Source organism: Syngnathus floridae, chromosome 11, assembly GCF_059516105.1.
Source record: "Syngnathus floridae isolate MCC-2025c chromosome 11, RoL_Sflo_1.0, whole genome shotgun sequence".
Lineage (NCBI taxonomy): Eukaryota > Metazoa > Chordata > Actinopteri > Syngnathiformes > Syngnathidae > Syngnathus > Syngnathus floridae.
Window position 1 is genome coordinate 5,681,947 of NC_142423.1, and position 27,467 is coordinate 5,709,413.

General features: G+C 43.1%; 1 long non-coding RNA gene across 2 annotated transcripts in view; it reads left to right on the plus strand.

The window, feature by feature from the left end:
- The window catches only part of LOC148390569 (uncharacterized), a 67,226-nt gene that overhangs the window by 4,221 nt on the left and 35,538 nt on the right, over nt 1-27,467 (plus strand). For both annotated transcript variants that reach the window (XR_015861314.1, XR_015861313.1), the window contains exons 3-5: nt 94-171; nt 12,260-12,385; nt 13,109-13,171. This is a non-coding gene — a long non-coding RNA (uncharacterized LOC148390569). The remainder of the gene's footprint in view (nt 1-93; nt 172-12,259; nt 12,386-13,108; nt 13,172-27,467) is intronic.

A 27,467-nucleotide genomic window follows, 5' to 3' on the forward strand; every position in this document is an offset into this window, starting at 1 on the left:
TTTGGTCAGGAGTAACCCATATTGCAATGAGATGGATTTATTGGGTTGAAGTTTACACTTTAAAATCCAAACATTTTCTCCATGTACTTCCAGATCATTCCACTCAAACAGGAAAGGAATGGAAAGTTCCACCATATCAACAGAATCCAAAGAGGTTCATTATATTAAAAGGTGAGTAAGTACTTTAATTCTTTTTTTTTTTTAGTTGTTCCCTTTGCATTTATTAAGGCTGGGTCAAATGTTGCTTACAAAATTATATTTGTCTGTTCCATTGCATTTCACATTCATGTTGACACTTAAAGAAACATTAATAGTGGTGGCCATTTATGATGAGATTGGAGATGTCCATTTGGACAGTGGCATCACACTAAATAAACATTCCAGCAATGCTAACATTTTTTTTCTTATTCATATTCAGTAGTGTGTGACCATGTTTCCCCTCGGAGATGCTTCGGTTGAATAGCATGAAAGGACAGCTCAAGTGTATTAGTGACTAAAGTATACACAGTTTATTGCCCTTCATTCCTTTATCTGTGGACGTGAAAGGGTCTATTCACTCCGGCGGGCTTATGCAGTGCACGAACGAGCAGCCGCTCCCATGTGCGCCGGCTCCGTTTGTCCATATTCGCTCCAGCAACCGAGAGGGACAAAGGTGAAGAGACTGATTTGTTGCAGTCGCTAAAATAATAGAGCAATTTCTTTGCTTGATGCCACGCGCTCTGCTGTTGACACACACGCCGACAGCAATGTCTGCTGAGAACGGCCGCTCTTGTCTCAAATCATCCGCAAACAATGATGCTTGTGAACAGATCACATCAATCTCTCTCAAGAGAAATATTAGTTTTCCTCACCTTCATAGTCTCTCCCTGAAGTAAATCAAAATACACACACCTGCTAAGGCCACGGAGCTTTGTGTGGAAAAGAAAAAAAAAAGTTCTTTCTCGTCTTAAATTTACCTCAGATCCCGCCGGAGGTCCACAAAAATATTCGGTGAGATTCCAATGTCACAATCTTTCCGGCGAAGCGTAAGACAAAACGTCGAGCTGGGAGCTGACTGCACATCAATTACACTTTTATTTGTTAGCAGAAGGTAAGGTGAGAATGGCCTTGTTTTCACAGCAGTTTAAAATGCTGCTTGTTTAAATGATTATAGGATCTGACAATAGAATCCGCACTCAATAACTCACTCTTTCACAGTTGAATAGGAAAATAAAGGACGGCACACTGCACCACCTTCGCCAAGGCTTCAACATTTGCCACATGTAAAATCTCACTTTTTTAGATCAGGCCTCTTTGCTAGCTTCCTCCCAGTTTAGCATCTTCTTCTGTGTGCTAATGTCCATTTTATGTCCATTTTATTCATCTGCAGTGTGTCATAAACATTGCCTGATACCAACTCCAGACGGTACTTAATTTCTCTTAAACTAACCAAGCAATTCATTCCTGTCCAAATACATTTAAGCTGTTGATCGTCTCACGAATCAAAAATGATTGCACTTCAGACACATCGTGCAAGTTAATAATTCAATGTAAATTTATGGGAGAAGACTCAGTGACAAGAACGCTTTTAGGGTTTAAAAAGTTTCGCCTTTCTTTGCAGTTTAATATATATATATATTTCTTTTTTAGCAAAAAAGGCAACGCTCTCTTCATTTTTCTCTCCCGCCCCCACTAATCTCTGTATATGAGCGCTCAGGAAGGGAAATCTCTCTCTGTGTGTCCTGCTTGTTCTAATATGTGTCAGTTTCATCCTGTGCTCCGTCGCTCTGCTTCCTCCTCGCTTATTTTGGCTCTCTGTTTCCTCCTGTCTTCATATTTCTCCTCTTTGTTTGACTCCTCTGTCCCCGCCGACTCCACCATCAGTCGTCGTCAGTGACGACGCACTGTGTGTGTGTGTGTGTGTGTGTGTGTGTGTGTGTGTGTTTCTGTGTGTGTAGTTTCCAGACGGATAATGCGGTTTACGCCATTTAACGTTTGGTGGTGGAAATTCCCAATTTTACTCGGTGCGTTTTGTCAGAGCGAGCCGGCTCTTCTTGACATTTTGTCTAAACATGCTGATTGTACTGGCGCGAAGGCACTGCTTAAGGGTGCACCTGTGTTTCTATGTAAACTCTGAAGCATCATTCAGTAAGCCATATATTTAAGTGTTCCAAATCCGCTTTCAGGGTGAAGAGATGAATTATTTTCAATTCCAGGAAGTTTATTTTTACAAATTCTTTCCTGATACGTCCACCTGTGTTGGAGTTTATGCATCTTTTTTTTTTGCAATTGTCTGGATTAAACGCAATCCAAATGTTGAGTCAAGCTGCAATTTGATGATATTTTTTAACAATTCTGATCAAGAATTAATGGATTTTTTTTCTAGTAATCTGGCACCAATCGTCTAATTTTCACCATTGCGACACCTTTCACTGTACAGGAATTGTTTTAACTAAAGTCTTAACATTTTTAACTTTCATATACAGGAACAGAGTAAAAATCTCTTCACACACATATGGCAGAATCACAAATCCACAAGCTAAAATCATAAGTCATAAAATCACAAATTTAGCTGTACAGCAGCAGAATAATGACAACAAATTATTGATTTTTTTCAATTTTCAAATTTGACAATTAATCCAAAAATGAAAAAGTAGAATAAAAGGACTGTAAATGATTGCAAATGATAATAAATCAAGTCTAACTTATTTTAACAAGGCGCACACATAAACATACTGATAATCAAAGTGAAAATTACACTTTAAAAACATTCTGTACATTAATTAAAAAATACTAACTTGGCTGTGATCATGGAAAAAAAGCAAACACAGCACACCACTCAAAACACACAAATTATCCCCAATTTTCAACAACAATATTGTCCATTCTACCCAATTTTCAAAAACAATATTGTCCAGTCTACATTCCCATTATGTTCTGCTGAGAAAATGCTCCTAATTGTAGCACCCAAACTACCAAGTCGCAAGGAATACTCTTAAACTCATTAATGAAATCTGTCGCACTTTTGTTTGTGTGCCTCACAAATACACTTCCTCCTGGCCTCTATCTTCACTCGTCTATTTGCTTTTCCATCTTGTTATTCATATTAAGCAAAAAATAGATAGACCCTCCATCTTCTTTCTCTACCAGTGCCAAAATGTAACATTGCATTTAAAAGTCAATTTCCACAATGGCATTACACAAATCAGCCTCACGCCGTTTTGTCCTTTTGCCTCCATTCATACTCCTCCATTCTGATGCATCTCTTCATTTGCTGTGGTTTACTCTATTCATTGGCGGATGCCTACTTTCACACTTAATATTCTGACTCATGTTTTTCCTCTTTGCATTGTTACGTTATTGTGTGTATATGTGTGTGTGTGTGTGTGTTTTACTAGTCCAGGCTAATTCAAGTCAGTGAATATAATAGGAACAAAAGCACATAAAAGCATTTACACATTAGCGATACATTGGCAAACGGCGTGTTAGAAGTGGAGTGGCTTGTCACTTTTTCTTCTTTATTAGTTTCTGAACATGTGAATAGAAGTTCAGTTGATTTTAGACATATTGTTGCTGAGCAGCCAAAACAGACACGTCACTGGGGTTGCTAAATTAATCCCATTTTACAAAAAGTTCCAATTCCAGGTAAGGTGCACCAACTTTATCCCAGTTCTTTTCGGAAATCATCCCTTAAGTTCCTAACAAACTGTAGTCGTAACGAGTGACCACATGCTTCAACCAATGATGAAGTTTTTCTTCACCTCTTCCGATGGCATCTTGTACCCTCTCCGCTTCCTCGCCGTTTGTTTACAGTAAGCATTTGCGAGCGTGATGCTTTTGCCTTTTATGGCCATTCTTCATCCATGATGAACGCGCACTAATACGATAGCTTGCTGCCCACCTGCCCCTCCTTATTCCTGACCTCCTGGAAAGTCTGGATGGAGTACGCATATACACTCGACTCTGTGGAGCATTCAGTTTGCAATTCTAACCATTTTTATGTGGCTGCGTGGGGCAGCGGTTTGTTTTTGAGTGTCTGTACTGTAAAAAGCTCCTCTTACAAGTGTTTAGGTTTCACTGACACACTCGTGCACGGACAAAGCAGGCAGGTGCGAGTGAGCGAGACCTGCTGCGAGGCCAACGTTGGAACGAGCGTGATGGAATGGAGAAAGATATACGATAGTGGGAAATGTCACGTTTTTAAGCACTGCTCATCAATAAGGGAAGTCATTCAGGCATTTTGTTTAGTCTTCTTGGCCGTTATGCAAACTTTGCTGCAAACACAATCATGTTTCCAAACTCTGTCTTTAACTTGGTGTTCTAAAAAAAGATGATTTTCAAGCCGGTGGATTCCATAAACACAGCAACAACAGCCTTTATGAAGCGGAGTGCTTTATTGACGGCCATTTGTAGTATCTGTCTTGATGTAGTGTAGCTTTGCCACAGGGCGTGTGCTGAGATCTGACCTGGCCTGTGATGAAACGTCAGCGCTTAAGTTGTGAGTGTTTGCGCGGCTCAGGAATGCCAGCTTTTGGGGCCTGAGAAACAGCCACGTACAAACAAACATGGGCTCGTCTTTCCCTCTTGCCCTCCTCCTGTGCCTATCGCTCGTGCGAACGCACACAGCATGCTTGCCTGGGACTTGTGTTTATTGTCTTAGTGTTAACTAACGTTGCTGCCATATCTGGCCCCCCTGTAATTAGATTTACCTTGCCTTGTTTTTCTTTCCTGTCTTCCCGCTCTTGCTTCATCAAAGCTGTTTTTTCTTCCACGAGGAGACAATAAGGTGAGAATCCCAGACTCCCCTCAGTGCTCAACTTGGATTTTTGTTTTTATTTTTCACCTGTCCCATGTGTCCAGTCACCTCGGAGACACAATTGTTTTAGAACTGGGGGGCACCTTAGAGGGATTTACTCTCTCCTCTGCCCCTGAGGAGCGCTATTGCCACCTGAGGGGTTTCTCACCCTTTCCTGGGTGCCTTGCTCCAGGGCACGCACACACCCAAACATCCAAATAAACAGAATTCAGGGTGAACAGGTGCTTGACAGGTTTGCGTCAGTCCCCGCTGAGAGTTTGTCGACAGGTGGAGACGTGTGTGTGTGTGTGTTGGCCCTGTAGACTCAAACTTGCAATTAGTTTTTTTACCCCCTTGCTGCTGCTCCCCAATGGTTTCATTCTTTGTAGTTATTAGGAGAAATAACACCATCATTGTCTTCAGATAAATTATTAATAACAAACAATAGAAATAAAAGTTATTTGCGTGAATTTATTTCAGCACTGTGCATCAAACTGCCCTCTCACCTCAATCAGTACCCAAAAAGTAGATTTCCAAAAACTCAGCGAGCCCTGCTTTACAAATTCAAGGAAAATATTTTCTTTTGGAACCCTTTGTGTTGATGAGTGCAATCTGTTCACCTCGGAGCATGTGGCCTCTCTGCTACGTGAGTGTCTTTCTTGTATTAATGATGTGGTCTTTGGTTCTGTTTTGGAAAGAAAAACTAAAAATGTCCAAGCGTGGGTTGGTCATGCTTTGCCAACAGTAAATTCCTCTTATGGTAGTGTTGCGGCCATTCGTGTGTGTGTGTGTGTCTACATGGACTATGCCACTTTGTTTTCCTCTCTAGATTTAAAGCCTTACATGGAGACAAACAGACACCCGAAAGATACATAGAAACTCCCCAGGGCAATTTTCTGCGCGTGTGTGTGCGCACGTGTACATATGTGTGTGTGGTGTGTACGCAAGCCTCAAGGGGCTTTTGGGTGACGGCTACCATATCAAAGGTTCATTGAGCGAGGATTAAATATCAAGCGAGTTTTAGTCCAGTTTAGAAGTGACAACAAAAGGTGGCAGAACATTAGACAGTCACTGGAGGGGTGAAATCTACTCTGTTGTGCCCTCCTAGCATCTGTTTTAATATTTAGTTTGGCTGCCCAAAAGGAAACATCAATCACATCTGTTACGCTGTTGTTGTCTATCTGTCTGTCTCACCGAGGCGGCAAATGAGAGACAGGAGTACAAGAAGGAATAAAGAAAAAGTGAAGTATTGGACTCCACCTCCTTCCCTCCCGTCCCTCTCACCCCCTCGCCGACCCCTCCTCAGCCCTCCCCTCTGGGGAATGTTTGGGGGCCCAGCTCATATTTTGTTTGCACAATGCATTCCTGCAGGCTCTTTATTTATGTCAATCTTGCTTTTGATCAGCGTCCAGTTACCACTGGCTACCCATTCGTTGCTCCTGTGAGTGAAGAAAGCCACCTGTGATGCAGGACTGTGTTTTCCTTTTTTATCTTAAGTGTGTGTGTGTGAGTGGGCCCGCATTTGTGTGGAGCCGGCGTTACGGAGCAAGTTTACCGTCAATTAATGCGGCCAAATGAATCCCTCACATGGTAAAGTATTTATGTAAGGTGATCTGGGCTGGTGGTGCAGCTGTGCACATCTGTCTGTGATCTACACCGCAGATGGTCCTACCTGCTCTCACACACACATGGACAGAGGTGGAAAGGTGAGGCGTGTGTGTGTGTGTACTGTATATGGGCTGTAAATCTTTCTTTGCTGCACTGAGGTAACATTTATGAGTGCGTCAGAGGGGCAGTCGCAAGCTCTCAGGATTCTTATTATTAGCTTTGAAAAATGATATAGCAAAGAAACACAGTAACACATTGATAAAAATATAAAATCAATCCTTATTTCGGACTATCATTTGTATGACCCTTAATCAGAGCCTGTTTTCCCCAATTTGATCAAAAATATATATTTTTTTGCACTTTTATGTTGATAAGCTGGTCTCATGTGCGCCTGCTTGAAAACAACTCAAAATTAGTGTGAATTGTTTTTTTAACGATTATCATAATTAAAATTCAATTAATTGCACAGGCCTACTTACAACCAATATGCTTTTCCATATGAATCGGTTATTTTTCTAAGATGATGCTATATTTGTAATCGTGGAGTGCAATAATCAAAATTGAATTTCATAGCCCTACTTACCAACCAATCTGCTTTTCCACATCTGCTACTCTGCAACTCATCATTCAGTTTTCATCTGTGCCGCCATGAGTCTAAATCTCAGACATTTTCATCTGAAGCTTTAACCTGGCCTATAAAAAAGACGAATAGGCCTACAAGGTTTCTGGAAGACGAGAAGGGTAAGTGAAAGAATAACTGAAGTTGAGGCAGCCGTGATTCAGGTAATTGGCCTCTGACAGCTCCTCAGTGGACACCAGCTGAAACCTGTAGTGAAGCCGCTCGGCCTCCGGTGTGAAAGTATTTACTGGAAAATATGAAAAGCCTTTTTTTTCCCCCCTTGACCAGCCAGAAGAATTTTCATTGAACAGCAGAAGGCTGTTAAATGCCAAAGGGCGATAGAAGCCATTTTTTTTTCCTGATACCAAGCCCGCTATGCTTCCTCCTGCCACCCCTCCTTCCCGTGCATCCCGCCATCCTGAAAGAGCCCTCAAGAGATGTGTGTACCCTCTCGCTGCCCATATCCAAATAATTAATCCAAAGCAATTACTCTCCTCCTTCATCTGTCCGTTGGCCCGCTAACAAAACATTTCGACACGTGTCCTCATCACTCCCCTTTAATTAAGGCAGGACTATTTATCACTCCCCTTTAATTATCCTAGCCTGTTTATCAGCCTGCCTTTAATGGAATTGGCACCAGGGAGATATTTGTAGAAAACACTTTCCGCTATGCCTTCCTTGCTTCGGAACAGGCGAGAGGACAAAAAGCAACAACGTAATGTTATTTATTTATTTTTTTTAAATCAGTCAAGAAAGGGATGAATGCAAAATGGAGACTTTCAAAGTACAGAAAAGAGAGGAAGTTGAGAGGCGAAGAAGATACAAGTTGTTGTTTTCCTTCTTTTCTTTGCAATCCGGGTGATGGCCGCACTTGCCCGCCGCTGTGCTTTTGTTCCCGCTTCCGCAGACTCCATGCGGTTCACACCGAGTTCAAACACACACACACACACACACACACACACACACACACACACACGCATGTACGCACACACTACGATCAAACACACCACCACAATAGTTCTTTTGTTTTCAGTAACCATGGTTTCTGTCAGCTTTAATGCCTGGCAACATGTGTCACGGGGCAACCACTCACCAAAAAGGGGAGGGGCCTCACTTTCACTCCATAACAGCCCAAGTGTTTAACCATGAAACTAATTTGAACAAACACACCACTGCTAGAGGTGAGCTTACTTTTAAGCTTCCCGTCGCAATCGGGAGTGGAAGTTTTGGAGGTGTGTGTGTAGGGCGGCAGCGAATTGTTCTGGAAAGACCTTGTTTTGCCTCGCCTCACGTGCTGCATATTAACAGACTTGTCCATCAGCCTGTAAGTAGCACAGGCAGAAGAGGGAGGAGAAAGCCCCCATGAGAGAAACGGGAGGTAGCTGCAAAATCAGGCCCAGATCTCGTACTCCTCTCCTGGATCTGTGAACTCGCGGGTCTCCCTCAACCTGGGAGTAATTTGGTGATTGTAAATTGTAACCACACATAGGTCGGACAAATAGGCGTTTTCTTTCTCGCGCTCGCTCGCATTCACAATCGCAATCGATAGACAGTCTCCCTATGATGTGTTTCTTCATAACGTAACTAAAAACCAGTTTCCCCATCCCTGGGCCTAATTGCAACTTTAACATCCGTTTGACATTTTGAGGACCTGCAAAAGTCCTTATAATACATAAAATGCCTTGTAAATGCACACACACATGCACGCACAGGCAGCTAGTTAGGGTCAGAAGTCTGGGTGTCACACCCTGTCATTGCAGATTAAGTTATGCAAAGTGAGGTGGTCGAGCAGCCAACCCCCAGGGCTTAACAAGCAGGAAACACTAATTGGGTCGGCTTGCTGATTGCCATAATTGCTACTGTGTGTGCATGTGGGTGTGTGTGCGTGAGTGTGTGTGTGGGTGTGTGAGTGAATGGGAGAGCAAACGACCTGCTTGGTAACATAGCGTTCTGCACAGACCACTATGGTTGTTTTCGTCTGTTTTATGATTTAAAGGAGTCGAACCTCAAAGGTCAAGCGCAATCCGTTTTGGGACACGGCTCAGTCACACAGATATTGAAACAACAGTGAAAATCCAATCCAGAGCCGTACTGTTAATTGGCATCATAAAACCTTTGTTTATTTGACACATCACGGAAAAGAGTTTGCGCAACCCCGCCAAATCTGAATGATTTACAAGTCAGAGTTTACGTCTTTAAATATCACATCTGTGAGGCAGGTGCAAGGATGACTCCTCACAAATATTTTTGAAATGCCAGAAAAAAAAAAAATGTTTGGGGCTTACGTATGAATGCAGCGATGTGTGTGGATAACTTGTTAGCTTTTGTCTTCACTTCCACAACCACAATAATAAATAATTAATAATAATTATTAATATTAATCAATAATTAATCATAGTTAATAATAATTCATAAATAATAAATAAATATAATAATTAATGATAATAATAATAATGGCAGCGCGATGGGGCACTGGTTAGCACGTCCGCCTCACAGTTCAGAGGGTGCGTGTTCGATTCCACCTCCGGCCCTCCCTGTGTGGAGTTTGCATGTTCTCCCCGTGCCTGCGAGGGTTTTCTCCGGGTCCTCTGGTTTCCTCCCACATCCCAAAAACATGCTTGGTAGGCCGGCTGAGCACTCCAAATTGCCCCTATGTGTGAGTGTGACTGTGGATGGCTGTTGCGATTGGCTGGCAACCAGTTCAGGGTGTCCCCCACCTACTGCCCGATGACAGCTGGGATAGGCTCCGGCACGCCCGCGACCCCCGTGAGGACTAGCGGTACAGATAATGGATGGATGGTTGGATGGATAATTATACTGATGATGAAGGGCCCCAAACGTGCAAATCCCAACTTCCTAATGTACTATGTTTTGAAGGGCTTCCACTTGTGGCATTGAATGAAACTACCACTCTCCTCCCATCCAAATTGCCGGCTTCTGTTCTCCCTTCCGCCTCAAACACACTCGCACACACGGAGATACTCCCAGTGAGGTGCTAGCTCCCAGCCTAGCTAACAATGCACACAAAGGCAATGATGGGCCCCGTTACTCGGTTAGCCAGTCTCCGTGCAAGTGCTCCCAGCAAGCGTGCTGGATTTTTGGGGTTTAGTGTCCCGCTGAGAGAGAATAATGAGTGTATGTTTCTAATCTGTGGGCACGGCAGTGTGTGCATGTGTGCTTGCGCGCAATGCTGACGAATAATGAGTGTGTGTTGCTAATCTGGGCCCATAGGAGACTAGCTCTCCGCGCTCCTCTCACTCCGCATGCCTCTTACTGCTCCTCTGCCTTGCCGGATGGAGGCTAATTTAGCTTGGGCTTTGATGCCTCCTCCTGCGGGCCTGCGTTTTCCCCATATCCAAATGCGAGGATTAGCCGGCTTTTATTCTCCAAAGCCCATCTCATCCCGTTCTCCCTCTCACTGTCTGCTTACCGTCTCCCCGACCCTCGGATACAGTGGCAAGGACTTAACAGCCTGACAACAACCGCTTTGTTGTTGTGTTTTTGTGTATCGGTTGTTAGCCGAGGCGCTCAGCCTATTGTGGGCCTTGTGTTTGCCGGTGCGTTCTGGGGATACTTGTCAATAGGGAGCCCGGGATGCGAGGGAGATTTAGCGGGGATGACGGGATGTGAGGTTGCGGAGGGTTATGGGAGACAAGAGGAGGGATGGGAAAGGGGAACCGTTTAACAGCTTCACTCTTGTTCATTAGGAAGAATAATGGGAAATTATGTGGGGCTAAAAGACGTCTCTGGGTGACATCATCGGGCCTGTTGTTGCAAGCTTTGTGCGGGTATTTCTCCATGTTTGTGTGTTTGCATGTGTGAGAAAGAGACAGGGAGGGGAAAAGAGATGGCAGGTCTCTTGGCGATGCTTTAAATCTCTTTGTAGACAGGGACTGTCACTTCTGAGCGTGCGCGTGATGAAAGTGAGTGTTAAGCAGCAGACGTGGCCTGCATGCTCCCTCGGAGATTGCACTCGTGCACAGATTGGTAGTCTCTTGACGATCGTTCAATAGATTTGCAGATGGCACCTCTGAGACTTCACTGACTGACATGCACTTGTACACACTCACGAAATAAAAAAATACCCTTGCTTAGTTCGTAACCGAATATCAGTCTAGCAGTGTTGTTGACCTGCTGAATTGTGAGAAGAAAAAAAAACATGGCGTACCGTGGAAAGCATTTACAAAAGCCACTCTGAAAGGTTAATGTAATTTGATGTTCTGTAACTATTTGCAAATCAAAATAAGGCTCAACACTTTTCTGTTTATTTGATGGAATTTCTTAAGCGTTGGATCATATTCTGAATCGTATGACTACAAGGTTCTAATGTACTTTCCAAGTGTTCCCATCCTGGAAAGTCCCACATGGTGTGACCATTATTGATGGCAAATAAAACAATGCAGAGCCTCCATTAGATTGTATCATCAGGTTGCGTCATCATGTATCACCGTTTGTTGTGCGTTGTGGCTTTAGGAGTCATGTTTTTCCTAGGCTCTGCGGGCTGTGATTGAGTGTGACCCCTGACCTTTGCCGCTCTATGGAATTCCATACACGGTGCGACGGTGACCCGCTGACCTTCAGCTGCGCTCCGATTCGATTGGCTGAAAGGATCCCTGTGCCTTGCAGCCGAGCGCCGTCGGCTAGAATCAAGCGGTCAAAGGTCAAGATGTGGAAATGAGGCGATTGAGTACGGGACCGTCTTTTACAGCGAAGCCACAATAGCATCTTTCTGTGCGCGTGATGGTGCTTGTGAGAAACTGAGGATGGATGAGCGGGATGTGCAGGAACAAGGAAGAGGCAGAAGGAATAAGCTGTATAAGTCCTTGTGTTCTCAAAAGAATTCAGTTGGAAATCCCACAAAAAGTCAACACTGTATTTGAAGTGGGTTTATTTCGAGCAATGTAACAATGCACTCCAAGAAACAGCTGTGAGTAAAGCTCCGATGCGAAATTCGGGGGGAATGACTGTTCATTTGATCATATGAAATGAGTAAATGATTTCACTTGATCACGTTCATAAAATTGTTTTATCCTCATCTGCAACAAACATGACAATCCAGATTTTATTCCAGATCACCCCATTCACTTTAATTTAATCCTTTGAATTTGTACAAAGATAATTCACGACTCTCCAAAAGTGTCAGTGTCCCAATTTTCCCAAACTTCCTTTGATGCCCTCTGAACCTGAACTTGACTTCTAGAACTGAACAAAAAGACAGCAACTTGAAATTTCCGTCTTTCTCTCCCCCCATCTTAAAGGAGGCGGCGGTCAGAGTTGAGAGGCTGTCAGCGGTGGCAGCACCTTACTTCGAAGTAGCCTTGATCAAGGCCGCTCATCTCCCCACGCCACTCCGCCCGTGACGGGACTACAGGACAGGCTGACAGGTGACGACTTTACAGTTTTTGTCTTTCTTTCTTCCTCTGAAATAGGAGAAAAAGGAGGTTCGAAGACAGGTGGACCGGTCAACCTTCTTCCTGTCACGCTGACAGTTAAAAGTTCTTGGCTTGGAGAATCATGCGCTCCAATGACAAAATTCAGTTCCTGTAAATAAACCTGCATCCAGATCACCTTCCACCACATGATTATTGTATTTTTTCAACCCTGTTGCTTCTCACGTGGGATTACTTTTCTCATCGGGTCCAAAAACAACTGTCATGCAAGTGGACAGGCGGTGATTAAGGATTTAACTGATCATCCCGGAAGCTGACAGTGAACCAGCTATTATCTAGCAGGAATCAAACGCCGCTCAAAGCCCTGGGAGGCTCGGCGCGCCCCTCAGCATCTCTCAGCTTCTCTCGGAGGCCTGGCCGACATGAAAGGAGACGTCAGGGTCTGGCAGCTGACAAGCCACTGTGCATCTGTGTGTGTGTGTGTGTGTGTGTGCGTGTGTGTGTGTGTGGAGGCAGAGAGAGAAAGCGAGCGAGCGGGACTTAAGTAATAAGATCTTGATTTCGGCTGTTACCTCAGGGACTGTTGATCTGCATTGTGAAACACTCATTCTGTTTGTGTGGGAGCCACTTGCACACAATATTACAACTCATAGTGGTCTAATAGTGGTTAAATTTCATATTTCATATACTATTCTGTTCACTGCTTTTCCTCTTTAGGGTCACAGGCATGATGGAGTCCATCCCTGCTGACTGATTTTGGGCCAGATGCACCCTGGTAAGGTAAGGTTTCCCATTATTTACAGTCAGTGGATTTGACTTGTATGGTGGCTCTCTTTTCGCCAACTTCCTGGGTTGGTTCAATTTTCAGCAGAGTCAGCAGTTTATTTTTTGTAGTTGCAAAAACATATACTGTCCATACATTGCGACAATCTTACTTTAGTCCTATGGAGATGAGTGTCATGCTCCTTCCTGTGGTCCCCTCACACATTAGACCAGCTCTAATAATAAAAAGGGAGAGGAGTCAGAGTGGATCCTTTGAGTGTTCAGTGGAGGGCGGGTGACCCACTTATCCATTCCACAGGCTTTGACTGGGCCTCTGGGTTAACCCACTTAGCCACTCCCTGAGCTTCTGCAGGGGCCCTGGAGTGAAGGCCGCTACCCCCCCCCCCCCTTTCTTAATAAAGGGCAGGAGCACACTCAGACCATGCTAGAACGTAAACGCTCCCACACTGTACACACTGTACTCAATCGCTTCCTCACGAATGTTTGCCGTATCGACTGGCAGTTGTGTGTGTCTTAGTTTGGGTGTGTGCGTTTCTTCTTGTGTGCGTATCAGCCCGGAGATCTCCTTCTGTCTCCTCCGCCATCCAAAGCACATTTGCATTTTAATGATGTCAATGTTTGTTCAAAAGCATGACAGGCGCTCAAACATGACAAAATGGAAATAAGGGACTTAAACTGGGGGAATTACATCCCATTCACACGTATTTGCCGTGACACTGACATAATGTATGGCACCAGTGTCCCTGCAAGAGAAATGGTTTAGGAAAGGCGCATCCACAGAACCTGAACAAGAAATAATCTATTATCTGATATCAGAGCTGCAACCTTTCATGATTTCACAGCTTTGTTTCATATAATTTCATTTTAATACACTGGTGAACTCCCATTTGTCAGCTTCAATTCCCTTGCTGCAACACAATGGATTTTTTTTTTCTTCTTTCGGATGGCGGCAATTGCTGGAACATCATCAAAATGCTATGGCAGCCTTACTGCATTGACAGATTCCCAAGGTGCAACATCAAAAGATTACAACTGAGTTCAAATAGAAATACATATATATATATGTATATAAAATAATATATAATATAAAATATATATCAAATAAACAAATAAATAAATAAATAAATAAATACCTCTGAAAAGTTCTTAAAAAAAACGCTTCAAAACCATTTTTTGCTCTCATGGAAGACTAAAGAAATCAGATAGTATTCGTATCCATCCATCCATTTATATTTGAATGAAAATCAACTTTGGACTTTAACAAATAAAATAAATATGCTCAATTCTATTACACACTTGTATAATTTGTAAATTATATACAATGGTGACATTGGACAGTAAACAACAGAACATTTTACGTTATGGAATAATGCTTGGAATAAATTGTTTATCTTTGAAACTTTTTTTGTATGACAGCGAAGAACTTTATGGTGCGTTCATTCTTGTGCATGTACATATATTTTGTTCTATAGTTTTGCTTTGAACTAGTCTGTGAGGTCTGCGAGGTTTTTGTTACAGCTGTTGCACAGGGTTGTTGTGGCTTGTGGTGATTGGGCCTAGCATGCGAACTTAAATCCCTGGTGGGATTATTAATTGTGGTTATGTAGTGTATCACGCAAGCAGCTCTCGAAAGGAGGCCTTCAAAAGCTAAGTTGAGAAAACAAAAGCTGGAGGTAGACAAGATATCTAGTGAGTACAGTTCTAAACAATGTCAATGAGTTATGACTGGACTGCACTTAGCCGCTTGGGTTTCATTCTGGTGCCTGTCACGGCTTATTGACACCCTTGAATAGAACATCATTAACATTCCATACAACACCTTTTTCAGCCCACACTCACAAATCAAAATTTTGGCCAGTCAGGACACAGTGGTCGTGCACGTGTGGCGTTCTAAACAAATTGAGTTGCAGAGTTCAAACTGGCATGACATTCTTGTCCAATGAGACCTCAGTGAAGACTTCAACAAATCTTGTTTTGGTCTACAGATTGTTTTGTTTTGATAAATGAAGAACACACATTCAGTGGAACTGATGACGTATATTGTATTGAGCCCACAGGGAAATTCGAATCTGCTCCGGCGGCCATTACTGTCTAGCCAGATGATGATGGAGGGAGGGTGACACACACACACACACACGTGTGTGTACAGGCATGCCACTGAGTATGGGTGTCTCATAGACGATGACATACCACCCAAGCCCCTGAGGTGGTGATGGGGGGTGAAGTGATGGCAGTAACTCACTTGCAACCTGATCGAGCAAGGATAAACGTGAAGCCGTCTATTTCCTGACGCACTCACACACACACGCGCCACGCACACACACACCCTTAGGGCCTCATTGAAAACGATACGCGCATCACTTACACCTTCTGCCATATGTCTTATCTTACAGGATAAATATTGTGGTTTGGGATTCTTGTATTCTTTTTGGCAACGTTCATCTTGTTGCAAGTTTTTCTAAAGGGCTTCAACCGTCTTGAAATTCAACTTTTGCTCTGTGAAAGCTATACATTGGAATCGTATAATGGCCGATCTCGGGGAAGTAAACATCCCCGTGCCATCAATACACGGCATTTCAAAGTTTTTGAAAATATAGCCTTGCGCCTTGATAGGCGGAGGCACTCCACATTGTTCCCCCTTGAAAGAGAGTTTGAGGTGTTTTCGCTGGTGAAATTCTGTCTTGAGCGCAGGTGCCGGAAAGATCTCAATCGTTCCTTGTGCCAATGTTTTTTAAGAGGATGGATTGATGTTACTCTCCATCACAATAACGCTCAAGGACAAACAATCCGAGATGGCTTAATCAGTTCACGTCTTTGTCAACATAGTATATTCTTTGAGTATTGCAAAAAAAAAAAGAAAAACAACTATATTTTTTGTGATATCTGTGGAGAACCTTCTGGTTACGCTTGTGATCATTTGTGCTTAGACATTTCATTTGACCATCTTGGCTGTTTCCTTGAACTGTTTTTGTGTGTCTTATCTGAGTTTGGCTGAATAAAAACCTTTTAAACTTTTCAAGCATACGTCTTCTATTGACGATGTGATCTTGTTGCCATGAATGCAGAAAGGTTTGTAATAAATTACTAACACTGAAATCAGATTTCTTTTGTATCAGGTGCACAGTGGCTGTCAATAGCCTTTCTTTTTTCATTAATGGAGATGCACACACAGCAAACAGCAAAGCATCAACACTCACATAAAGCTTTACAAACACAAAGTATAATACAAAAAAAAAAAAAAAAAGAATGCACGGATTGGACCACACAAGGACACCAAGCCCACTTGAGCCTCAATCAGACTAACCTTGAGAGCTACTGGTCCTTTCTCCTCCTCGGAGCTGACTCAAATTATTTTGAATACCAATAACACTTAATTGCGGATTTCCTTGCTTTGCCTTGAATGGCAACACTCATAGAAATCGCCAAATTTGACCTGTCTGTCCTCAAAATCCTATGTGTGTCAAACCCCTGGTTTGCGGGCCACATTTGACCCAGTAAGCAGTGAGATCTGCTTCGGGGGGGGCAAAAAAAAAAGTTGCTTTGCCGGGTCACTCGCTAGTGGGTTTTCCTCTGTCTGGCCTGTGACAGTCTTTCATGGTAAAGCTCTTGTCTTACCTGAGGATTAGGTGGATCAGGCCTTGATTGGCAGCTCTTCCTTTGTTCCTCCAGGAACACCATGTTTGGGGTTGCACGAGAACATAGGCGGGAAACTGGTGCGATAATACACCCGAGGTGGAGCGGGTGTGATGAAAGATGAAGTCTCCTTGAATATGTTTGGGCACTTGCCCGCATTAGTGGAAATGTGCACGATTGTGTGTGCCCAACAAAGTGTGTCTGCTGCATTTGGATGTGCGTGTTAAGGGAAGGGAAAGGTGTGTGTCTGTGCGTGCATGTGCGTGTGTGTGTGTGTGTGTGTGCGCACATTGAGCCCCGCTGTCAGTCCCTGCCATGTTTTACAGCCTGCACAGTGATTAGAGCTGTCGACTCTGATGTGATGACACGGGTTGAAACCACAGCAGGGGAGGGAAGGAGAGACGCAGAGAAGTGGTAGAGGCAAAGAAAGACAGGCAACAAGAGGCTGATCCGGGGTCAGGAAGAGATCAGAGGGAAAGAAAGTTTGAGGGGAGAAGGTTTGAGAAAGAAGTTTGACCTTGACAACAGCTGCAGCTAACAAAAGTGTTGCTCTGCACTGGACAGCAGGTATGGGCTGTAGACAACCACTCACTGTTCACTGAAGCTCAGTAGCACCATGTGCAAGAGAACCTCTCAGGTTAAAATTGGTAAAATTCCATTCTTAGTTTTTTTTTTTTAAGACTTATCCACGTACAAGGTCTCAATTCCTGAGTAGTCATTGATACCAAGTTCCGATACCACTAGTACGTTGCATACATAAAATTTCCCCCGAAAACAATAACAGATCATTTCAAAGAAAGAGTTACTGAAAATATAACAATCTGGCATTTTCCTTTAAATCACATGAAATTAATGACAATTTTCTATTATTCTAATTTCTCATACCTTATCGTTAAACAGACACAAGGCGATAACTTGAAATAATCTGGTATCGACGTGTCAAAAGTGTTCTGGAACATTGCTTGATCAGAGATGGGAATTTTTTTTTAAGCACTTACAAAATTGTATGTCTTTCTGAAATTAAAACATGTTTACTCCACTCATCCTTCAGACTCAAGAAAACTGTCTGACCTTTTTACACAAACCTGTGCTTGACATGCGTTCATTTCTACTGTGCCCCATTTCCATATGTTCTTAATTGGACGGGCCAGAGAGAGGTTTGAAAAAAAAATAATGTCCACATGGAAAGGGGAGGGTGCCCTGCTGGCTTGTTTGGGTTTAATGTCTGCTCCTGCCCTAATAGAGAATAAATAAACTTAGCCTTGTAGAGCGACACACAGGTTAGCTTCTACTCGCACGGCCAGTCAAAGCTAATACAGCAGAAAATGCTCCCCGTCCTCCCCGTGTGCTGATACTGTTATTACTGCCGCTTAATAAGGCCCAGATGCCCAATATTAGACGTAATCTTTCGGGATAGTTTTGTTTATGTAATTTAATTTTTCGAGGCAGTTGTTTCCAATTAGATTGTTTAAAAGTTTTAATTGAATTAAATGAGAGATCCTCATGAAGAGAAATGGCAAGACGATAAGAAAAGCAAACCTGGACAAGAGCCAGAGTAGCTTGCGTGCGTGCGTGTGTGTGTGCGTGCACGCCATGAAACATACCTATCATTAAAGCGCTCCCATTATTGCCAAGCCACTCAGGAGTGAGAACTGCATCGTCGATGGTAATTATGACGTTATGAGGTGGCAATTACGTTGAAATGTGTTTGACTGTCAAACGCCCACTACAATGACATGTCAGCCTGCTGAGATGACCATCAAATGGTTGTAATGGAGAGAATGAAAGGAACAATAGCGACGGCTGGGCTGCTTTGCTGCAAAATGGATTCAGGCAAAAAAAATAGCGACAAGTTGACCTGACTTGTGGAATTTGAATTGCGGAACAAGTGCTGTCTGTTGTGTGACGCTGATTGATTTCGGATTTGGTTGACTTTCGACAGAGTTTCCAGTTGCGATGGATTGTTTTTGAAATAATATGGTTCTGTTTGTGGCTAATGGAAAATCTGAATTAGTAGCTCTCAAATTTATGACACCCATCACAGTATACCAATCCAAATCTTTTGTATCCTAAAAGCTGTTCATTACAGGAAAAGCGTTCACTGTTCTCTAACACAATTCGTTTTTGTTTGAGATTGGGTTGAATGATGTTCTTTTTTTGCCCACAGGGGGCACAAGTGAGTAGTTTTGTGTATCTGCGTAACTGTAGTTATTCTTACCTCCGTGTTGGTGAACGTACGCATCCCTGTTTACTTGGCACCTACCCACTGAAAGTATGAAAGGCTTGCCATTTCTTCTCCCTCCAGAGTTTTTGGGAGGTGAGGGTCCGTAGATCATGGCACGGTGTGGGATAGGTTGGGGTGCGTAGGCAACATGTCAAATGCCTCAAAGGAAGAATAGGCGAGTGTGTGTCAAAGCATTCCAGAGGAGAGAAAAAAGGAAGACAAGGATCCCTTCAGAAGGCAGGGAAGTGTTGCATGACTGCTGTTTCATAAACACGCACACACACACACACTCACCAATGCAGACATCTCTGGGGGAGGAATTGCATCCTGATGTTTTTTCTCTCTCTGGTAACTTTAGTATGGATGATTTAACGCTTAACTGCAATCAGTGTTAAAGCGTTCCACAAGGCTCACTCAGACGGAGCTGCTGTGTGTGTATGTGTGTGTGTGTGTGTGTGTGTCCCACAGCCATAACAGACTCCCGGGCTGTTTAGAGAGGCTGGCTACAATGCGGAGGACAGATGTGGAAAACCCCTGGCTCTCCAGACAAGGGCCTCCTTCATCCCTCCTTACGCGATCCTTCACTAAGTCGGTGGGACGGGGAGATGGAGTTACAGAACTAACTTCCTGGTTTACATCAAACGCCCTTTGCATGGAGTTTGTCTGAGTGTAGCGGCACCTCCTCCACCACCTCTCCCTATCACTCTCTCGTTCTATCTGCAGGGAGTCTATCACTCCATCTTTCCATCCAGACATGTGCACAAACACAGTAACGTCCGGCTCTGTCTGCGCCACTCAAAAACAAGCTCGTCTGGCATTTTCATCCCCAAAGTGCTGAGATCTGTGTTTGATGTCACTAATCTGCGTTGCGGCAAGTCAAGACACTTGGCGTGACAACGCAGCCGAACTGGTGAGCTGACAAAAATGGGTTGTGATGAAAGGAAAGGCCGCAACTGGAGGAAAGTTTTGGATGGAGCTCTGGAGCTCTGGTGTTTGGCAAAGGGTGCTGTGGTTGAAAGAGTCCAAGCACGAAGCAGCAGGTGTTTGTGCTGTGTAAGAGGCACGGCTGAGGCAGCCGGCCGCAGAGGGCAGTCAGTAGCCAGTGAGCCACGGAACAAGTTGGGGAAAGGGATTGGCTCTTATCTGCCTACTCGTCTGCAGCTGTATTTACCTCCTTTGTTTGTTGTTCCCTAAGCAGTTGGAGATATATATGTGTGTGTGTGTGTGTGTGTGTGTGTGCAAGAGTGTGTGTGTGTTTGCTGTCCCCTGTGCACTCTGAGGAAGACTGGGAATTTTCTGTGTCAGTGCGTCAGAGGATTTTGGTCAGAGTTTTGTTGATCCTGTCTTTGTTGATCCTGTGTTGTTGTAGAGAGAGGAGGGGGGAGGGGGCGAGAAGATTGAAGCATTAGCCATGGCAGCCCGGATTTAACCCTCTCCTGCCCCCCACCCCCACCCAACCCCCCCCCACCCCCGCCCTCCTCCACACCTCTGCTGCCAAGCAGGGCCACACGGTTCTCTGACCTATCCCAAGTCGCGCCCAACTGCTGCAAACAAACAGTGCGAAAAAGCTCTTGGTTCCTGTCATGCTCTCTGAAGCGAGGCAACTTCCAATTATTGGCCTCCAAAGTTCGCTCAGGCACTCACAAGGTATGTGTAGTCCAATGTTTGTGGCTCGGAGCCAAGACTTTTATGACCAGTTCAAACAGGGTACACACATAACCATAATGTGGATGTTTTTAGACCCGATTCTTTTCTTCTTACTAAATTCCACAACGGCCTTCTCGTTTTTATCTTCCACATCACACACTAGAAGAGAGAATAAGAACACACCCAACTATCGTATTGTCATCTGCGCGGGGTTGAGGTTGGAAAAATAGTTAGTAGTCCTCCACATTCCTCCTGAGCACCCTGCTCGTCATGGTGTCCCATCTGAAGAGGGAAGTGGACTGAAGGCAGCCTAAGAGCCTTAACTTCCCAGTGTGACGCTGAAGTTCCAAACCAACAGAGGAAGGAACACAGCTTGGAATCTTAATAACTATTACCAAATGTGTGTGGGAGAGGGAGAGAAGCAGAGAGAGAGAATATTTAAATCAAAAATCTTGAAATATTGTCGCAATGTACCTCGTGCACAATGTTATTCCTTCTGAGGCCTTCTTTTGTTTTCTACTCTATATTTTGGCATGCTCGGAAAAAGGCATCGATGCGATCCATTCGCACAATTGTGCGGCAAGTAGTCTGAATAAAAATGATAATTTGAAGACTCAATTTGGCATTGAAATAAGGCTCAGCAAAACAAAACAAAAGACAAGGAAGTGGAACCTGAGATAGTGTGCACCAGCCACATATTAAAATACAAACGTGAAGGAGGGAGAGAACCCGACGGGATGCTGAGGTGTGTGCATGTCTGTCTGTCTGTGTATGGGTGTGTATGTGGGCTGTGGCAATCACACAAACAAATTAATTAATCTCCCATTGCATTAGGTGGGGGTAGGTTGATGAATTGAACTGCTCTTGCGCCACCTCCCCCCTCCATCTTTCCCCATCTGATGGTTTATCCCCTTTTCATATGCTGGCCTTTGCTAGCAATAAACATCTGATTGCAAATGCAGCCTTTTGTATGTCTTTCTTTATTTAGTGACTGACAGCCTCTGCTTTTTCTTGCACACCTTTTATTTGCATGATGCTGCATGCATGAACTAGGCAGGTTTTTAAATGGATGTATGCGTAGGAGTGTATTTAAGCCTGCAGGTAGGCCTTTAAAGTTCAAAGAATACAACATTTTCAAGATACTCTAGGCTATATCTTCTGCACACATTTAGAATCTATAAATTACATTCATCAATATTATTCTAGTGGAACCGCCAAAGTCAAATGCAATGTGTTCTTTGGGGATTTCAAAACAAACTGGAATTTAAGTATAGTTGGAGTCATTTGCTCCAAAAATTTGGTATAATATTTTGACTTGTTGCACATGCAATCTAAGTTGAAGTATTTAACATTTTCATCTAAATTGCCATAAGAGGTTAGTCATTCTCATTTTAGTGAAAAATGAAACACTCTTAATGTGCCGTTAAACACTCTTCAAGGAGGGCAAAAAAAACAAATCTGAAAAATCTTATTGTACCTTCAATTTTTTTTTTTTTTTAATAAACCACAGCAGAAAAGCAACCAAACAGACAGGCGGTTGGACCGACGACATGCTGCTGCAGCCTCACGTTGACTTTTTTTCCCTTGGGCTTCTTCAGCTTTGCTGAAACTATTGCGGAATATCTTTTTGTACATTCCCAAAAAATAAACCCACAAACATTTAGAACAACTTAAACATCAGATCATACAATCCGTTCTCACCTAACGACAGAAAGTATTACTGTCTTATTTTTTTCAACTCTAAATTCATATGGTAACGTGACCGAGCTGCTAAATTGGTCTTGACTGCTATTATTTTAAAAGGCTAGATGTTTCTTTGTGGCAAATCTCTAATTTTCTCACTATGCTCACGTCTGATTGACAAGCACATAAAAGGCTCTTCTATACGTCATCCATTACAACTATAGACCCCGCTCAAAAAGATTACGGCTCGTATTGAGGCTCATTTGGCATGGAGATCGGTCCCGGCTCGTGATGACGGATTCTGAGAACCCAGTAAAAAAAAAAAAAAAAAAAAAAGATCCATCAGTCACTGAACAAGCTGATGTTCTGTGTTTTTACTGCTCTGCTCAATAAATAAAAATCTGTAATTCAAGTGGTACATGCAACACGCCGGCTCATTAACATTTCGAAAATACTTAAATGAGGGTCTTTTGCTCGATGTTCACAGCTCAGCTATTGACTTAACTGTTGAATAGTTAAATGAAATGCTCAGGCATTTTTTTTTTTGAAAGAAAGTACTGTAAAATATGAACTCTTTTCTAGATAATATTGAGTCCTTCAGAACCCACACGGGCAGAAGAAAAGAAATGATGGTCGTTGCACCGAATGGTATTGACGTCTTTTAACAGATTTATTATATACATGTATAAATGGTTGGCAGTTGACCAAGTCCAAGGCAAAACAGCGGCACATTTATTCAGCCATAAAAAAACAGGTTGTTGTGTGTGTGTGTGTGTGTGTGTGCGCGTGTGTGTGTTTGTGTGTGTCTGCAGTCTGAAACGTGTTGTCATTTTAGCCAAATGAATATTAAAGCAGGCATTTATTCATGAGTGAGATTTGCGGTTGCCTCAGATCCTTCTGAACGGTACAAATTTGTAGAAACCCTAAATTAGAAGAAGCTAAACATGCTGGTTGGTGTCTGTCCCTACGGCAGCAGTTAATAATCATTCCAATAAAAAAAATCTTGGTGTCCCTCACTTGAACCGACATCCCTTTTTAATATTTCCGGAGAAAACACATCATGTTTTTTTTTTTTAAATAATTAAATTTAATTGCTTCAAACATGGTTAATCAATCCATTCCACATATTCAATCCTGATTGCAATAAATTCAATCAGGTCAATCAGGAACATGCAGTCAGTCGGTCTTTAGTGAGAAATGTTGCAAAAGTTCAACAAAACTCTTGTATGAGTTTGTCTCCTTGTCGCTTCTTGCTCATTCCTCGCTTGCCTTGTCTTTGTGTGTAATCTAATTCAGCAAAACTGAAATGCAACTTCTCCAGGGAGATCGGCTCAGAATGTCAGATGCCGTAAAACCCGCGTTCCACAAAAGTTAAACCCACCAAACCTTTTAGGTTCAAAGCAACAAGCGCCCTTCACATGACGCAACAATTTTGCATTGATTGTTCCAATTCTCTTAGGCCTTCTCATGTTTTTTTTTCTTCTCTCCGTGCAGAGAGCGATACACGTTAAAGAAAGAACGCATGCTTGCGGATGAGTGTTTGTGGAGACATGGGAGTTGAGAAGGCAGCATCCCGCCAGGGTTGAGATTCTTAAATATGCCTCAAGATCTTTTAGTGATGCAATAGTGATGCAGGGCTGTCAATGTGTGTTTGTGCGTCGGAGCGAGTCGTCATCTTGCGCTGTTTAATGCACTTTTTCAACCCCGGGAGGAAATTATAGGGTCTACATTGATGAGCCGGGGAAAACCCCCTCCTTCTCAATCTTGCAAGCGTGTGTGTATCAAGGTGTGTGTGTGCTTGTGCATTTGTTTGTGAGTGTGTGGATAAGAGTAGAAGGGCAGCTATCTGTGCCATCACACGTGGACGTGTCTGTTAATAGCGAATGCCCCGTACTGCCATCGCCTTTGTTTGCCAAGGACATCCATATGCATGAAGCGCGCGCGCGCGCATGTGTGTGTGCGTGTGTGTGTGCGCGTACATGGGGGTTTTACTAATTACTAGATTTCTATCATGAATATGTATGGCCGCATTCTTTATTATGGGATTGGCTTCTACACATCGCACGGGTTGACGAGTGGCACGGGGAAGGACGACAGACAGGCCCGAGAGAGGACACACCTCTATCTTTGTCTGTCAGAACTAAATAGTAATCTGCATCACATCTATTTTGCCATGTTTTTATATAATATAGACCAAATTCTGTATCAAAGCTTGGATAAATAACGTTCCAGTGATTGTATGCAGTAAAAAAAAAAAAAAAATGTCGTTAATTCAATTGTACTGTCTGATGAGCTTGATTGTCATGAGAGACAAAAGACAATAATAAAAATGTGTTTTTAGCTAGGGATGGGCAAATAGGATACCATATCTATTTCAAAACAAAATGATGGTATTAGTATGCAAAATGATGATACTGATGACAAGGTGGTGTGATGATGACAAGGAAACAAAAAAAAGCATGTTCTAATATTATAAATATAATTAATTAGTGAATTCTTGTTAACTTTCTGAGCGAGCTGTTTGATTTTATGTTCAGTTTAGATTCAATATCAATTAATGGCAAGGAAAATGTTACCTGAAACATTGTACAGTTCACAAAAGTTTATGATGGTAACATTTGGAGCCTGGTAGAAAATATCTTGAAATTAGTCATTAGGTTTTTATTCCATAAAGTCTGGCGGTTCCAAATACAATATGATTAAAAAAAGAATCTTATACAAAATCTTGTACATCTTATATCTTACACAGTTTGATCATATTTACATGAAGCTTGCTTGTCCAAAGAAGTTACTTTTAGACAATGTCGAGCTATAATGAAACATACTTTTCCTTCATCCCCTTGGCAGCTCCTGTACATTCTTTTTCTTTCTTTCTTTTACACACAATGCACCAACGGCCCCAATTTAAACTTACACTCATGCGATCTGACATGTATACAAAATACCGGGCATTAAGTATTTTTCTGCCTTGTATTGTTTTTCCACATGGACAAACTCAATTACAAGTGCCATGGAAGCCTTTCCTCGGGTTGAGTTGGGGGGGGGGTCAATGATGACGTCAATAATGTATACAGCAGGGGAAAAAGAATTTGAAAGCACACCGACACCGGACAAGCAAAGCAAGTGTCATCTGCTTTATTATCTGTCTACTCCCCAACATAGTTTTTGTCCCTTTTATTCCCGCCGTACTCGGCCTGTGTTCACTTTCACCTCTTTTAAACTCACCACAGCCACCGAAATCAGACAATCGGAGGACGGTGAAAGCTGCTATCTCACTCCCTGCACCCCCCTCGTGCTATACCTCTGACAATAGCCTTGCAATCTGAGCAAAGCAAGGGAAATAAAAGAGTAGGACATGGTTTTAAAGAAGGGAGAATGTCAACTGTCAATCTGGTTGATGCTGGAATCAGCGCAAGCCATCAAACTTGGATCCTAAGAGAAATGGGGGCAAAGAGTGTGCAGTGAGTAATGAGGGGAAGGGGGGAAAAAATGACAGAAGCTTCATTTGGTGGGTTTGAGTTGTCATTGTAGCGCAAAGCTCTCTTCAGCATCTCGCCATCTTGTGCGATGGCTGGTTTGTGGCTTTGGAGTGTTTGGCTCCCTTTTTGCACGGCGCTGAGGTGGGCATGAAAGAAAGGCGATCAGGGCCACCGCTGTTTGTGAGTTTTAACACAGACATCACAAGTTTCCAAAAACGAGAGAGGGCACTGGGGAGCAGCAGGGCATAGAGCTGTGGAGAAAGCAAAGTTGCACAGGAGAGGAGGAGGATGTGAGGAAGAGCGGCAGCCCTGTTTGAAGAGCGCTGTTGAAATAAATCAGTATGTTTACATTCTGGAGGAACAAAGTGTTCCGTTGGCAGGAGAGCCCTTGTCTGTCCGTTTCGCCTTGCTCTGTTTTTACCTGAGCCTTTTGTGTTTGTGTGTGTGTGTGTCAAGGACGCTTCTTTTTGCCAATCAAGTCTTGTGCCAAGGAGCTCAATAGAAAAATTTAACTTGAGATTTGTTGCGTATGACGCTTTGTCATTCACTCTTCTTGTGGAAGTGGGTTGATTTTTTTGCTGATTGTCATCGTTTTCTTTGGAACTGAATTGCCTTCTTGCATTAATATAAATTTGATACTGCTCTAATAAGTGACACTAATGGCTTTTTAACCTCACATGATTTGGAAATTGTTCTGCTTGTCATTTTTCTATCAAGAAAAAAAACATGAAGTGCATCTTGAAACAATTGACAAAATAGAGCGCACTACATAGATGCCACCAGCAGAGGCGCTAATTAATCATTCTAACATTAACCCTGTGATTGATTGGAGTATCAAGCTAAGACTTTCCTAATTAAAAATCTACACAAAATTAATTGTTAAAGTTGCAGAGCAGGAACTAAAAGCAGCAAATCAAGCAGACAGACAGAAGCTTTTACTGATAGCACAACTTGAGAGTATCTCAACTTTTCGCCAACGTCAGTGACACCGTCAAGTGGAAGCTATCAAGCCAAAGGGAGCCCCAGGAACCCATCCTGTATCTGGACCGCTCCGTCTCCTTCATTGTCCTCGTCTGCTTCGTCTATCGTTGACCAGACTGCCCAGAGCAGAGAGGAAAAGGGGTGGGGCGGAGGGGCAGAGAGGCGAGAACGATAGCCATTTTTGATTTTATTATCTGGAATGTATCAACTTAATCACAGCTCCATTCTCCTCCGGTCCTCCCCTGGGCTTCTGGAAGACACTGAAGGAAAATTGGAAAAGTATCACAGGGCCGGAGTTGGAGACGAGTGGAATGGACAGTCGGAGTGGGGGCTGAGGGTGTAACAACCATAAAGAGAGAGAGGGGGGAAAGAGATAAACCTGTTAATTTTTCATGGTCAGGCGGTCATAATCTCAGTGATGGGTGCCCTCAGAGCCAATTTGAGCATATGTGTGCGTGAAGGAGGAGAGATGGATTGAGCTTCATTACCAAGACTTAGGGGAGCCACCGACACCCCGCCCCCTCCCATCCCTGCCTGACTTCCGGAATTTATAATAGTCACTATCATAAAGGCGCATTATCCTCTGATGGGGGACTGTACTTTCTTAAGGCTATAAAAACACTCCAACTTAATTTATTTGCCATAT